The sequence below is a fragment of the Thermobia domestica genome, chromosome 13 (genome assembly GCF_964235325.1).
Source record: "Thermobia domestica chromosome 13, izTheDome1.hap1.1, whole genome shotgun sequence".
NCBI classification, from domain to species: domain Eukaryota; kingdom Metazoa; phylum Arthropoda; class Insecta; order Zygentoma; family Lepismatidae; genus Thermobia; species Thermobia domestica.
Genome location: NC_137466.1, coordinates 32557310 through 32570817, shown reverse-complemented (window position 1 = coordinate 32570817; position 13508 = coordinate 32557310). Strand labels below are relative to the sequence as shown.

Genomic DNA, 13508 nt, shown 5'->3' with positions numbered 1-13508 from the left:
TCTTTTTGTGAATCATAATAATATACAAAAACTTTTTGTTAAAACATAAAAATATACCTACGAAAATCCATGTTATATGATAGAAATTCTCAAAAACTCCTTGTTACTACAATACAGAAGTGTACAAAAACTCCTTGTTATGACAAAAGCATACAAAAACATCCTTGATATAACATAAAAATATACAATGACACATACGATTAATTGATCAGCTAGGCGAACATAATCATAAGCGCCATTTCTGGTAAAATTGAGTCATTAGATGGAATACGTTGAGATTGAACCACAGAATAGTATGTAGGTAGTTTAATTGCGGAAATATGCCGGTAACTTGTAAGGGAAGATATTTTTGTATGTTTCATTGCATTGAATTGCATGGGAATGTTGAACCTTCTTTCCCAGTCTACACAAAACCTAGAAAACGTGACGTACCATTGTGATTCTCCGAGCCTCTTGATTGGTTTCAGACTTCTCATTTTGTTAGAAAATTTGAGTAAGATCTATGAAGAATATGGGGTGAAAGTAAGAAGACAAAAGCCATAGTGATTGAAACAAAACAGTTGATGATCAATATTGAAGTAGCAGGAGAGAAAATGGAACATATGACTAGTTTAAGATACCTGAATAGTATTATTAGTGATGATATGAAGTGTGAATGTGAAATAAAAGCAATGACAAAAGAAGAGGAAGAAAAGTATATTTTGTGGGATCTTGAATAAAGGGTTGAGAAAAAGATTCTTAGAATGTTGCCTGTGGAGTATTTTACCGTATGGAGAAGAAACATGGACATTACTCAAAAATTATGAAAAACGAGTGGAAGCTTTCTGAATGTAGGCTTGAAGACGAGTGGTGAGAATTAGCTACGCTGAGAGGAAAACTAATGAGAGGATCTTAGAAATGATGGAGGAGAAAAGAATACTTTTAGATATTATTGAGAAGAGGGAGAGAAATTGGTTGGACATTGACTAAGAAGGAACTGTGTCATGAGAGACGTGCTAGAGAATATAGTGGCAGGAAAGAGAGGGTGGGGAGAAGCAGGCTATAATTGATGGACGATATCAAAATAGAAAAATCGTACATGAAGACGAAGAGGTTAGCTTAGCATGGAAGCTTCTCAGTTACGGCAAGTGACTGCCAATAATGGCAGAATACCTATGATGACGGAGATTTCATATTCTGGTATAAAGAGTCCAAATGGAAGATTTCAGATTAAATAGAAGTAATGAAGCAAATAACTAGTTATTTACTTGTGTATTTTTCTTTCAATTTTTTCTAAACAAAATATTTTGAAGTGCCTGGAGGCGGAAGGGGGACATCGCATCCTCTTGGGTCCATATAGACACCCATGTATTTTCGTGTTGAGTTGATATGCCTATTATTGTACCTTTATCGTTTCAAGTGTCTTACGTAATCGCTGGTTTCTTATAAGCAAATTCCATCGAACGGTTGTAGTAAGAAATAGTAACTTTAGTTTCTGCGATTAGAGTATTCATTCTATTTTCCTTTGTCATAGATTTAATTAAATGTGAAAATTGTTTGCTTGCATAGTTTATCAAGTTTCGTTGTATTCAATCATATTTTCTCTTCCTTTCAGATTGAATCCACAGCTTTTGATCATCGCCTTCATTGTAAGTACGATCAAATTTTATGTACATTTCCTATAGTATTTATTACTAGAACTGATATGCTAACTTACGATATGCGCACAGTTTAATGCATATAGAATTACTAATATTCAATGGCGTATGCAAGGAGGGTGATTCGGATTGTAAGTCCCAGACGAATTATATTAAGATATGAATACGAGAACTACATGTGTAATGCAGCGCCGTAACTTTGATTTTTTCTGGGGGGGGGGGGAAAGCATTAATATTTGGGACCCCTAGGAAAAGTTGTTTTTCTAATTCCTGGGCCTCTTCTCCCCATCTTTCTCTTACTCTTTGTGGGCCCCGGAGCCTGTGGCCCTCCAGCACGGCAAGGTCTGCGGTGCCGTTAGTTACGCTCCTCGGCTCATTCCATACATGACAAATTAATTAATTGGACAATTATTCTAGGGCCCCTGACATTTAAATAGTAGACATTTTTTTACTGAAATGGGCCCACGACTCATTTTTGTTCTATTTACCTTTCGTGTGCTGATTTGTATGTGTAATGTAGTGAACTTGTTTGATGCTTCATTTATAATTTCATGTTTGTATCGTATATAGAGTAAGAAATTTTGTCTTAAAGTGGGGCCCCCTCGAACGGCGGGGAGCTTCCTTGGGGGCAATTGCCCCTCCTGCCCCCTCCCCCAAAAGTTGCGGCCGTAGTGTGATGTAATGAATTCAACTTGGGTGCTTGAACCCACTCTTGAAAGAAAATTAAATGAATTCTTTCAGTTAACGCCCTATGATTATGCCCATTAGGCTAAGGGAGAAAGCTGATTAAGGCAAATGAATGATGATGGAAGAATTGGTGGAATGAAAATGAGGGAGGAAATTGGAGAACCTCAAGAAAACCCACTAACACTATGTTGTCCACCACAAACTGAGTTGACTGGGAATCGAATCAGGTACCCCACACCCCAGAGTTAAGCGCCCTACCATTGAGGACCGATGCCTCCCATGCTTGTTTCGAATCGTTGGCACAAGGCCAATAATTTAGTATATCGGGTCTTTTTTCCTTCAGATAATGAGCTTTCTCGTGGCTAAGCGGTTAGGCGTGGGAGACCCGGGTTCAATTCCCGGCGGGAGCTCATGTGATTCGGATTCCACGTTAATCAGTAGGTCCACGTCTCATATAGCCTCGATGCTGAACGGGACGCTAAACTAAAATCAAATGAAATCAATCCTTCAGATAACAAAGACTTCATCTGTTGATTTGTGTGATGAAATGAAATGTTTAATTTGAAATCTCTCGGTACGCCCTTTAGGCTAAAGAAAACGGATAATGAATGAAAGCAAATGGCCATGAAATTACATTGATATTCAGCAAAAAAAATCTCAGTCTGGATTCGAACCAGAAACCTCTCGCACTAGAGATGAATGCTTCATCACTGAGCCAACATGTCTCTCATTTGTATGATGAATTCAATATAGAGAACATAAATACAGAGAAAGGTCCTAAATATTGTCCACAAGAACTCGACGTGAGAAATAAAATAAAATTCAATAGAAAATTAATTGATAGACAGATTATACGGCAAGGCGGACACGTAGAAAAACAATAATCAACCCCTTTTTTAAGGTTGTAAAGTAACAAGTCAAAGAATACACGCACAAAAACTTTGAGCAATGTGAACGGTGTAGAATGAAAACAGTTAATTACCATATCTATAGCAGTAAGTGGAGTTCCGGGTCTTGAGCTATTGTGATGCAGACACTTGGGCTCTCCAACCCAACGTTTAAACCACAAAACCTGCGCTTTTTAATGGTGTTTCCGAGTCACACCTATTTCTCCAGTCTCTCATATGTTTTTCCTCTTTCTTTTCACAAACAGAAGGAAGATTTTTTTTTTTTACTATTTAAAAAGACGCAAAAAAAGAACGAAAAGTGCATAACAGTGGGATAGGAAGTTTACCATAGCAAATGCAGCTGAGCCGTTTTGTTGCACCGAGCTTTTTCGTCCCTGTTCTTAAACGCGCAATCAACAACGCTTGCAGTATGATGATCGCTTGGTCGGACGGAGTATGCAGGTTCAGAATAAAGGAAAGAAAGAAATGAGAAAAAAAAGAGAAGTAAATGCTGCAACCACCAATTGCATTGTCACGTATGAGCATGTATATGTGTTAGTGCGTGTGACAATTGGTTCTTAGTGTCCACGTAGGCATAGTTTCCATTTTTCTTCTCAGGATTTGTTTTATCTTCTTCTTTTTCTTCTTCGCCTGAATCGAGGCGTCGCTCATTGCATTTGCTTACGTTGCTTCATTTGCATAAGACCGGCGCTTGTCTTTATTTTTCGGGTGAAGGAGGTGAATTTTGTTCCAAGTGTACAAAGAACGCCCAACATAGACGTATTAAATACTTCCAGGATTGTCAATCATGTAGAAAGGTAAGATAAGTAATTAATTTATCCATTACAGAAATGTCATTGAACACATACTTTTTGATTCCAGTGACACGTTAGCGTCCATAAAATGAGAATCTTGTACACTGTAACCCCACCACAGAATACATAAAAAGCATTAAATAATTGGAAATTTGCCTAACGGCATCGTATTTTTTTGTAAACACTACTTAACCATTACAGAAAGAAAAAGTTTGATTTATTAATACATTGATTAATTCCATAGACATATGTTTCCTTTTCTGAGTGGAGTGGGGCCTACCAGGTTACAATAGATGATAAGGAAGTTAATGGTGAAAGGACAATATTTAACATGCATGTCACAATGAATATTACTTCTAGGTGTTATCCAGATTATTCTAGTTTCTGGTTCAAAACTTGATGTGTTTTGAACAGCAAAAAGTTATTAAATGAAGTTCGTTATCACAAATTTGCAGCAGTTTATTAAGAATATACAAGTTTCGAATAATTAATAAACTGTTACATTCTATTTGTTTTTATTCTTAGGAAACTATTCAAGTGTAACCTTCATATGCAAAAAAAAAAAAAAAAAGTCGCTATTAGTAAGCCATTAGCTTATAGCAAAAGTTAGCTTATTTTTGCCATATTTCAGGAGCTAGTATGCCATGGATAACCATATGGATGTTGTTGGCTCCAAGATTGCCCTCAAAGCGAGGAAGTTATCATGCAAAATTCGTCAACTAAATTTTAGGATACATTGACGAAAAATAATTTAAACATTTAATTCATTTAGCAACTAACGTATTGGAGAAAAACTATATTTTATACCCCATAAAAATCATGTTTCAACAATGGCTGTTCACGAAAGAGGAAGGGTGTTGGGAGGTCTGAAGAATATATTATGTTTCATAACGGTGCAGATTTTTTAAAAAGAGGTTATCAGGGATGTGTCATGTGTCCCGGGAAGTTTAGTTCGTTATACATTAAGGATGTCATTTGAGTGCAGCAGACACAGATCGAATTGAGCCAGTATAGCATACCTGTAGTAAATTAAAATACCAAATATCATATCTGCTATAAATATTTTAAAATAGGCTCTAACGTTACTATATTGACGTAGACCTAAGCTAGATCTATGCACAAACACGCCGATAGTAACTTATTTTCAATTCATCCACTAACGCACAATTGGTGTCTCCTGAAAGGAAAATTTGAAATATGATATATTTAGTGCTACTTCTGTCTCTGAACAACAGATAGATCTAGTAGCATCACGGTGTACACCACGTGAAGGAGTTTGGTTGAAAGTCATTTTAGCGTTGCACTCCACGAACAGTTTCTTCCTGAGGATTACACCCGTTAATCTCATCGGCACTGCGGGGTAGTCTATCAAGCCAGGATGATAGCCATAAATACTCTCATAGGAATATATGAGGAACTGATTTTTGATTGTCCATACCTTGAGATCAACTGAATGAACCACATCCTTCAGCGAAATCGATTCTTAACTTTACTTAATTATTTCAGCAGTCATTTCTACAGAGCTTGACTGCAGACATTCAACATAAGTGAGTTAATTTACTCGTAAAAATAGGGTAGTAACAACAACTGATTAAAGAAATTTCTTATTTTAAGATTATTAAAATAGAATCCAAGATGTTATTAATACATATATCACATATATATCATATAGTTTCTTAGAGCTTGCTTTTCCCAAAAGAACATGCTCTACAAAAACTCTATAAAATTTCAAATGTTGATTGAATTCATAAAATTCAGACTTAATAGATACTATTATCTTTATTATTACTCGTATTATTAAGTATTCTGCCTTTTGGCAGGTTCTAGGACAAGAGGTTTTGTTTTCTTTGCCTGGAAATGTTTCTTTCAAATTTCTCGATCTTTAGCTTCTCTTTTTAACTTCCAATATTTAATTCTATTTTTCAAATCATTGATCACTTGTGTTCTTCCTTTCCTATTTTCCGCTTTCTTTCCGTCTTTCCTTCTATGGCGATATGGATAAGACAATTTCTTCACAAAATATCAATCCAATTGGCCTTCCTCCGAAGGATGCTGCTGGCTAAGAGCGTGATCTTCTCTCCTCTTTGTCCTATATTATCATTCTACAGCGTTTCATCAATTGTGTGCACTTCAGGAAAAAAAAAAAAAAAACATTTTGCTGAGAGACGAAATATCACATTTAACTAATCTAACCTAAACTTAACTGAATTACCTAGTTCTATAACTTACGAAGGGCATATCCAACCGACGGGTCCCAGCGCCATGGTTGGATTTTCTAGATCCGATTATCAATACCTTCTAATACAGGTAATCTCTTCAGTTGCTCCACGAGGTTCGAGCAAGATCGGAAACTTTGTGCCCTCATCGGGAATCGAACTCTAGATCAAAGATTCGTATGCTAACTACGCATATTACCTACACTGATGTACAAATATTAAGTGAAACATTTAATTTGTGTTTGTGTCTTATTAGGATTTTGATTTTCATATAATTTTCGTATTAAAGTATAAATAGATTTTGTGATTGTACTCCATATATGGGTCTTGCACTTAAATGATCGAAGTTTATACATCATTTGTGATACAAACAATGTGAAAATTTGTATCTTTGTGCAAACTATCTGAGAATTTGGGTTATTTTCGTGCAGAAACCTCTATGTAAAAATGAACGCTACATAAAATTTAAAAAGTATATGACTCACCGGCTCGTTTTTTAAGTGTAAGTTATGACTCATCGGCTCTTTTCAAAATAAATTGTTCAAACATTCAGAGTCTTCCAAATGGACCGTATGTGCAACTTTACTGAGCAAAATTGTCACCAATTAATATTTCTATATGAAGATGTAAGTTGATTTATCAAACAGTGCAAGTAGATGAAAAGCAGAACATATTTATCTTTGATGTTTATACTTAAACCAAACAGCGTATCTCCAAGGAGTCGTAACTGGTTAAAATGTCAAAGTTTACTGAGTATCAGTTTAAAAAAATATTGACAAATATATAATGTATAGATATTTCTCATTAATGCATGTGAAACTCATTCGCAAATTATATATGCAAACTTCTAAGATGATTTGTAATTTATTGTTTGACTGTAGAAATTCTGGTATTGTGACGCATAAAACCCGAACAGCCAATCGGTTGCAAGTTCTTTTATTACAGTTTCTTCCGGATTTTTTCCTGTTCATACAAGAGCGAAGAATACGCAGAGTTTACATTATGACATTCTTTATGTGTATAGATGCTGTCTGCACTAAGGAGCATATTTGTGTTCGTGTGTTTGGTATTTTAGAGTTTTCCTTCATTGAAGAATACGATAATACTTTCTCGTGGAAGGTTTAGGAGAAAGAGTTGACAGTAGAGAGCATGTCAGGTCTTATTTCAGTTATGTAGTGTTTCAATCTCAAATGTGCAAGAGATTTTATAAAGTTTTGCATTACACTCACGCACAAAACATAAAATTTCCACCGGACCAAGGTGTTATTCCCCGATATGAGTCAAACAATACGATATCTATGATACCTTCAGTTTATGCTTATGTCTCATTGAAGTTAGAAATAATACAAGTAGAGGCAAGATAAAAAGAAACAGCTTTTTTTAAAAAAAATAACAAAGTTTCCTCCCACAGCTTTTTTGCCTGGGAAATTTTGGGTTTTATTAACTTTTCTATTTATTGGAAAAAGCACGTTCCATGTTTGTTTTCCCACTTTAAGACGAAAAACATCTAATTAGTGGATACTGCCGAATATCTAGGATCAATATTAACAAACCAAAACCATATCCACTAAGAAATTAAATGTCGACTGAAAGCAGGAAATTCGTGTTAAGTTCAAAATCTTTTATCGTCGTGAATTCTGTCGACGAACGTCTAGCTTAAAATATATTAAACGATAAAAATATCTGTTGTTGTATGGTTGCGAAACATGGTCGCTTACTCTGAGGGAAGAACGCAAACTGAAAGTATTTGAGGCGAATATTCGGACCCTGAAACGAATATTCGGACCCAAGAGAAACGGGAATGGCGAAAACTTCATAACGAGAAACTACATAATTTATACCGTTTACCAAACATTGTTAGAGTCATAAAATCTAGGACGCTCAGGTGTGCAGGTCATGTAGCGAGAATGGAAGAAAGTAGGAACGCTTTCAAAGTTTTAACTGGAAGTCCAATCGAAAAAAAAAATATTAGGAAGATGGGAGGACAGTACTAATATGGATCTCGCAGGAATAGGAATACAAAGTAGAAACTGGATCCATTTGGCTAAGGACAGAAGTCAATGGGGAGCTTTTGTGAGGGGGCATTGAACCTCTGGGTTCCATAGATCATATAGTTAGTTATTTTGAAGAAAGAAAAAAAAAGTTTTAAAAATCAGGAATCAAAGAAAATCGCTCATTTAGTAGGAAAGAAAAGTGCAAATCAATGGACGCCTAATCCCAACTTCTTGTTTGTAGTGCTACCGGGCGAACTTCCAACGACAAAAATACTTGAGTAAAAAGTGTAATAATGTTAGCAGTAACTGTTTTGAAAATATATTAGATTTCGTGGGAAAGGATTGTCATTAAAATTTTATAATTAAAGTAAAATCTCATCTAAGTAACTCGTGTATATTATTTGAGGCCAATAAAATTCGTCGAAAAGAAAGATTACAGTGCTATCCACAAGTTCACTATTCGAAACAGTTTATTACGATATAATAATAAAGGAAGAATGAATGATATGGATACTAAAGCTTTGCTACCCTATTAAACTCATATCATGCTCAAAATAGCTGTTTGTGACTCATCTGATTGAAAATTGCATCCATATTAGATTCTAATGGAATATCTGACTCTTTGGATAAAGTGTTTGCCTAACGGAGAACGAGATATAACCGAAATTTTATAACAAAACAAAAAATGTTTTTGTATCTATTTATTGGTTTGTGGTACTTTTATCGTGAAATTTAGACAATCAATAAAACACAAACTGTATATCAAAATGTGGAACTCCCATGTTCCTGATCAAATGGTTAGGCAACCAATACGACACTTGCAGTGAGGTGCGACGCATAACGTAGATTTGATGAATACGAATCCAATGCCAGTTAGAAATACAAATCAAGACAGCCAACCCAGACAGAACATAAAATTCTATGCAATATTGTAAATGCACTTTCTTCGGATTAGGATTAGAAATTAGCTTTCTAGGCATTTGGTATATATGGCCATGTTAGCCCGTCACACATACCGGGGAATTGGAGAGGAAGAAAAGAATGGGGAAGGAAGGAAGCGGTCTGAGATTATTATGTTCGGTACCATCTCGACATTTACCTGCTGTCAACGCACTTTCTTAATTGTAGGAGAACCAAGGTAGAACTTGAAAAAAAATTCATAAAAAGGCAAAAAAAATCCGCTTTCTTTCAGAAACCCACCTTTTTATGAAGCAAACTTCACCTCGAAAAAGAGCGGTATTTTTTGCAGCAGTAGTTACAAGTAGTAGGCCTATGTGTGACTGTTAAGAGAAATGAAACAACAATACAAAGAATATGATACTTAATAGTGTATATTTTTTATATGCATTGCATGAATAAATAACTGTTAGCAAAATAAATAAATAAAATAAAAATAAAAAGGATAAACATTTCACCAGGTTTACTACATTTGGTAAAATTCAAATATCCAAATAACGGATTCCTCAAATTTTCGTTATTCTAGTAACTTCGGATAACGATTGATTATGGGAGCAACTTTGGATATAGATTAATTATTCGATAATTTTTGGAATAATGAAAAACAAATATTCGGATATACGAATACTAGAAAAACGAACAGAAAAAGATATTGCACTAATGAATACTGGGATAATTATTGAAATAAATGTAACAGCGCCCGTAAAGGCTCATGAACGCCGAGTCCGTCTAGAAAATTTTCAGAAATAATTTTTATTCATATATTTTTTTAAATAATACACCTTTATGCAGTTGAAAGCTTCTCAATGTCATTTAAGATCAATCTTGCGGACCTTGAATATTGACCTGCTTGAAATTTCTTTGAGGCACGAGCAAATTGTTGATGTGAGAGGGAAGGGAATCTAATATCAAAAAGAAAGAAAGGAACAATTCGTATCAACCAAAATACATAGATACACTTATCAGTTTAATGGAAACCTCCAAAGTGAGAAACAACGTAAGATGTCTGCGTTGGCAACGGTCAGGCGCCGACCAGAACGCTGGGTTATTGGTGGAGAGTGTTAGGGCAAACTCCGTACTACGTCAGTTTGGAACGACAGTTTGGAATAACTGAGGAAACGATGATAGTGTAAAAATGAAAATGAAATCTTTTAGTTTAACCTCCTACGATTATGCCCTTTAGGCTAAGGGAGACGGATGATTAAGGTAAGGGAATAATAATGAAAGAATTCGTGGAATAAGAATGTGGGAGGAAACGGGAGCACTCTGCGAAAATCCACGAACACGATGTTGTTCACCACAAACTTACTTGGCCAGGGATCAAACCAAGGACCTCACGCACCAGAGGTAAGCGTCCTACCACTGAACCACCTGCCCTCTGATAAAGTAAATGGACCAACTCTCTGATTTCCCAAGAGAACTAATTGTTGGCGTTCGGTTATGTGGTCCGAAAGTGACAAGCATGTTGGGTGTGTCGCGAGGGACAGTGTCAAAGGTGATGATGGCCTATAAAACTGACGGGAAAACTACATCCGCGAAGAGGAATAGTGGACGGAGGAAACCCTCATTTACATGTTGGCCGAGCATTGAGGCTTGTCATTGAGAATCGTCATGAGATTGCGGTGCAAGTGATGAAGAAATTTAACAGCGCCTTCCACAGCTTGTGCCAACAATCACCCCCCACCTTGAGTTACATGACATGAAGATACAGAATCAGATTGCATAAGTGAAACGGCTGGTAAAGGACCAAAACGTTTTAGCACGACACTAGCGGTGCCGCAAGCATGCAAGATGGATTGCTGATAAGCGGAAACGTATGATATGGCCAGACGAGCCATCATTCATCTTATATCAAACAACGGACCATATTTATGTGTGGCAGTTGCCCAAATTAGTGTACAATCCGCAGTGTCTGCACCCAACTGTAAAACATGAGCGCCTGATCTGTGATATTATTGGCCGCAATGTCCTGGTTTTCAGTGGATTCCGTGTTGACACCTACCGGTTGCGTCACTGTGCATTATTATCTCTCCATTTTAGGGGACCACGTGCATCCTATGCTCAAGATATTGTTTTCAGGGAATGACTCCATATTCCAAGCTGATAAAGATGATAATGTGCCAATTCACACAACTGGAGCTGCTGCGCGTACTATGAAGTACTCTATAATGAAGTTAAACATATCTTCTGTTCCGCATCCGCACCCAGAATCTCCGAACCTCAATATAATTGATCATCTGCAGTTTGTTTTGGAAATATCACGCAGATTTTCGCCTCCATCCTCTCTTACAGAGTCGAGTGATGTATTGCATGAGAAAGAGCGTAATATCCCACTTGTTACCATTCGCCTCTGTAACTTCATTCTACGTCTCATCAGAGCTGTTCTGGGAGGCGAAATGTGGTCCAACGCTATATTTATCTGGTAAATTGCACACTTTACAAGGTACTTCCATTAAATTGAAAGGAACTGTATCTGCCAAAATTGTTCATTTGCACCGTCACAATGTATAACGTTAAGACGACATTCAACATAAATTGTACAATATTACTATCGATTAACGAAAAAAAAGTCCATAAATGAGAAACATACGAATCGAAAGATCTCATTAAACTGAATTTATATACGTATACTAGCAGCGTTCACCCCGCTTCGCTGCGGTCACCCCGGAACGCAATAAACTTTGTTACTTAGATAATTTTTACTTTTTCGCTTTCAAGTGATATGATAAAAACCATAGTAGATTGCAGTAAATGTTAACATTATATCGCCTGTCATTTATATTAACCCGCCCCGCTTCGCTGCGGTCACCCCGGAACGCAATAAACTTTGTTACTTAGATAATTTTTACTTTTTCGCTTTCAAATTGCAGTAAATGTTAACATTATAGCGCCTGTCATTTATGTTAACCCGCCGAGTCACACGGTCATGCGGGTTGCATATAAATACGTTTATTTTTACCTATGATGAACTAATAACAAAGGATTTGTACGTATGGACACCTGAATGGTCAATTATCTCAAGACACTGGTAATTGAAAATTAAAGTGATATGATAAAAACCATCTAGGGTCCAAATCCTAACAACCCCCCAAAAATGAAAGAAATTGGTTCAGCCGTATTAGCGTGATGAGCGGACAAAGGATTTTGTACGTTCTCTTTTATATATATAGATGAATGAGAATAAATCCTCATTCATAGTTTTGGAGAAAATTGATAAAAAGAATCTTTCAGTAAACCTTAAATTTGACGCTTCTACGACTCTCGCCACCTATGAAGATAACCCTAATATTGAAGTACATATTTAGCAAACACCCTTTTGTTATTACACCATGGCGCTGATAAAGATGTAGGCTTAATGAGATATACCCCCAAATTTAAGATTAACCCTTCAAGTTTAACTTCTGTCTCTCAGATCAAGCAACCCGCAGCACAGCAGATCATTGTGGGTTGCCTATCTTGCAGGTATAAAGTCTCACGATACATACTCGTACTGTAAAGTTTGACCCTCAAGTCCTCCCTCGAATCGAAAATCGGAAAACCGGCTTCGTACGTGATTAGATCTATAATGTTTTCCAAAGAGAGGACATGTGTCAATCGATAGATCAGATCGAGATGAACAAAATGACAGGCTTTTGATGCGTAGTTTTCCGAAAAATCGAGAAATTCATATTTTTGTTATGGTCAAGAAAAGTATAGCGTAAATTTTGACGGTTTAATTGTATTAATATGTTATATATATAATCTTAATATTTAATAAAATGTATTTAAGTAACATTAAATTTATGTACAACTTGATTTTGAAAAAAAAAACAACGGAAATTTAACTAGAATTAAGGAAAAATCAGTAAAATATCATCATTAAAATTCCTGTTTGTTTCAAAGGAAACCAAATATAATTCCCGGTATAAATCGATGGGCTAAATAGTCAGAGATGACGTAGGCACTCCAAGCCGTTAACATGTAGATATTTCATATTAACAACTGCTGTTTGGTTGCTGAAGGCGAGGAAACAGTTTATTGTATGTCGAAAAATGCGCTAAATGACACCCATCATGGTGTTGCTTAAATATACAAGGCATGATGCAAACACACACTGTGTAGAAACTGCAGAATGCTACTTTTCGTGTTTGCATATAGCCAATTTTATACACAGTTTCATATGTTAAATAGAGCTTAGATGTGATAAATGGCAGATATATATATATCTGTACGAATCGTTTGTGTCTCATGTCGAAACGCATTATTGTTTGTTTTCTCGCTCCTGTTGCATCTCGTCTATATAGCTTTCCTTTTATTTATTTATTTATTACTTCTG

At 36.0% G+C, this 13508-nt stretch overlaps 1 long non-coding RNA gene across 1 annotated transcript in view; it reads left to right on the top strand.

Annotated features, from left to right (window-relative positions):
* Positions 1-13508, top strand: part of LOC145669155 (uncharacterized) — a 99554-nt gene that overhangs the window by 31142 nt on the left and 54904 nt on the right. The window contains exon 2 of the long non-coding RNA XR_014128150.1: positions 1595-1628. This is a non-coding gene — a long non-coding RNA (uncharacterized LOC145669155). The remainder of the gene's footprint in view (positions 1-1594; positions 1629-13508) is intronic.